We start from the raw sequence: 3606 nt of genomic DNA on the forward strand, positions 1-3606 counted from the left end.
CGCCGTGGTGTCAATAGCAACCTCAAACTTTTGGGCTTAAGCAGTTCTCTCACCTCAGCCTCCCAAGTAGCTGGGACTATAGGCCCCTGCCACAATGCCTGCCTATTCTAATTATCTTCTTTTTCAATTACATTTAAATACCTTTCCATTTCCTGGATCCTCTTGTCCCCATCTTGTCTTTCATTTTATATAACAGAGTTTAAATTTCAACAATTACATATTTTATTTTTAAGATTTGTTTGTATTTTTTGGATTCTTTAGAGTCAGGGGTTTCTCACTCACTCCCGGCTAAGCCACAGGAAGGGGCAATGGTGAGCCAGTGCATATTTGTTTAACTGTCACTTCTATTTTCATGACCCCCAACCCAGTGTTTTTTCTTTCAGCTTAGATTCAGGCAAGGCAGAAACCAGTCCCTCAGGTGGTCCCCTGCAAAGGGCTAAATGTGAGTTGTATGCTACATTCTTCTCTCTCTCTCCCCAGAGAGGAGATGGACACCTCCTTTCAATTGCAATGTGCTGGGTCTCAGGAGGGGCTCTGGCAAGCGAGTTCCACAAATTTTCTTACTGGCTTTAGTGCAGCTGGCTTTACACTCATCCAGGATGCTTATAGCCTGAACTGGTTTCTGGATTTCTCAACAAAGGAAATTTGTCTCTATATTGTTATTGAATCAGTGTTTCCACTGGGGGAGGAGAAACTGGGCTTTCTACTGGGCCACCTTTCTCTCCTTCATGTCCCCACTCAAGGATGATTAATTTTATAAATAAGACCAAATTTCTTGAAAATATCTGTTATTAGAGGATACATGTAAATTACTAAAGGAGGTCCTTGTAGCACTAACTCTAAGCCTTCCTTTCTCTAGCTCTCTTCTTCTGCTTATACTGTTATTGAAATGGAAGTTTGGATTCCGAAGAGAAGTTTTGAAGAAAGGGAACCTTACAAGGAAATTTCACATTAGGTCCTACTGATATTTTTAGAGCATCCAAAATAAGTCTCCTGTGAAGTAAGTTTCTAACACTTCATGTCTTTTCTTTACCACTCAGCCTTGAACCTGGAAAACCATATTTATCCTAGTACTCCTACAGCATAAATGTCAGCACTTTGTCTCATAAGTAGTTCATATCACCTCAATTTCCTTGCCCTTCCCCTCAAATATCTTTTGCATGGAGCGATGAATCCCAACTGCAAAATTTACTAGCTATCGACTTTCCATTGATCAATGATTCATTTTCTCATTTGCTACGTCACTTCCACTCTACTATGTAGTAGGAAACTTCCTCGAGCATTTCCAGCATCATTGAAAATAGTTTGATATTCTCAGCTTCTCCGTGAATATTTGAATGAAGATATTAGAGAACCTCTAAAATATCTACATATCAAACATGGGATCATTGCAGTGTGTCAGATGGCCAAAGGGCCAAATAGAAACATGCCACATGTGAAGGAACAGCATTCTGCTGGCTGGAAGGAAAGATAAGTTACCATGGTTGTACATTCTTGTTCTCCAAATTGGGGCTCAGCTATCTGTGTGTATCTCTACAGACGCAGACTAGGATGCTAATAATGAGCTATTTATAAATATCCTACACACTTTTTACCCTGGTTTTCCCCCCTCTGGAGTAAAGCACATTCCTATGCTCTAAGAGATTCCCAGTGCTTTGGAGCTCCCTTTTGTCTTCCGTGCATTTTCTGAGCAGAACATGAATATATTCTTAAATCAAGAAACGGTCGACAGTAGTTAATTTAAAAATACCGATTCCCACCCAAACAACTTGCTTTTGATGGACAAACCCAGTCTAGCAGGATATAATCTTATTGGTGAATATTTTGATATGTCTGGCCCTAATGCTACTGGTAGTTTTTACTCTAATATTAATTTTAGGAATAATATAAACAAACAAATAATCCCCAAGTAACATGTATTGAGCATTAATCTGTTTCAGGAGCTGTTCTATGTGCTTTATACATATGCACAGATTGTCTAAACCCAGAGACCCTACAAGAGGGGCAGATGTAAGGAACTGGCTAACGGTCACACAGCCCTATAGTGACAGAGCTAAGGCTGATATTGGGCAAAGCAAATGCCATGCTCATAAAAATTATATTACTCTTTTATTCTTGGTTTTTAATGAGCAATAACACAGACTGCTCGTTCTATAGCTTTAAATTATGAAGAGATGTGATAGGAAAGGATAAATTATACCAGTGTCGTCCTCCTTTGTCACATGATAAAGCAAATCAGTCATCACAAGAGAGAAAATCACCATATGTACACACACATGAAAATATGTTATTTACAAATTATAAGAAAGCTCTCTTGTTTTTGTCAATATGCTCCTGCAGAGACTGGCTTGTGTGCACTACACCTTCTCAGCGCTCTATCCAGGAAAGGATAAGAAAGTTTATATGCTTTTTTTTTTTCCTAAATGGCAAAAAGCCCAGACTTTTTTGTTACCGTTCCATGGTAAACATTTGTCTCTCCAGCCACCCAGATTCATGATTCATTTGCTGGGGGTTTAATGGGCACATTTTGGCCGTCAGCCTGCCATGTGCCCACGCTGGGCCTTGACTGAGTTCTGTGTCGAGGAAGTGTCTCTCTTTTGACCATACAAGAGCATGTGCAAGGACTTTCTAACCAGATGCAGCTTAGCAATGAGAAAGGTATGCGACACGGGGAAGGCCGCGGAGGCACCTCGCACGTGAACTGGAGCCGGGGCCACGCTCCAGGTCGGGCCTTGTTGGTGGAGAGCTGTGGTCCCCGAGGAGGAGCTCAGCAGCGTCTGTGTTGTCATCTCTCTCTATATTGGGGGCAGGACAGATAAGGGACTGCCTTCCAGTCCTGTCCCTGTCTGGAACACGTGTGGAAGTCATCTAGGACTGCCTTACCACGTGACAATTGTGTGCTTGCCTTGTTTTCCTCATGATTCTTAGTGGTTGTTTGAGCTTTGTCGCCTCACTATTTACATCATGTGAAAATGAGGTGAGACTCCCAGCTACACTGAATCTAAACTTCTGCCTAAGACATCTGCGCTGCTCCCCTGCCCTCCCCTATGAGCACACCTGCTGGAACTCAAGCTCTCCCCTTCTACCCAACCACCGGGGAGAGCCGCAATCACGTGAAACTTAAAGAATAGCTGAGAATGTAACTGGACATGATACAGGGCCGTGCACCCGGGCTTGGTCAGCGCCAGCCACCCGGGAGGACCTGCCGTGCCTTCTGCATCTCCGCCCTGGCCGTGTTGGTGCAGCCGACGAGAGAAGGCAGAGCTGGACAACTAAGTGCAGCAGAGAGAGCGAAAAGAGAAGCCTGCGGGTCCCATTTAGTCGAGGGAGACCCCGGCACAGACCTCGCTAGTGCTAGTGCCAACCACCCTTGGACCTAGAGAGCCCTCCTCTGGCTGAGCTACTCTCCTGCGAGCATTTCACAGTCCTGAGGGTGCTACGGGGTTCCCCATTGAGGCATGAACAGGGACCCTTGGTTTCCTAGGCCTGGATAATTTCATGAATGGACTGAATCCATTCCTTAATGTGTTCATTCTCCTTGCCCCTAGCAGAAGGGCCTGTATCCATTCATTGATAATATTCATTCATCTCGCCCCAGCTAAGGGC

Source organism: Otolemur garnettii, unplaced genomic scaffold, assembly GCF_000181295.1.
Source record: "Otolemur garnettii isolate 467f Iridium unplaced genomic scaffold, OtoGar3 scaffold00002, whole genome shotgun sequence".
In the NCBI taxonomy this organism is placed as follows: Eukaryota; Metazoa; Chordata; class Mammalia; order Primates; family Galagidae; genus Otolemur; species Otolemur garnettii.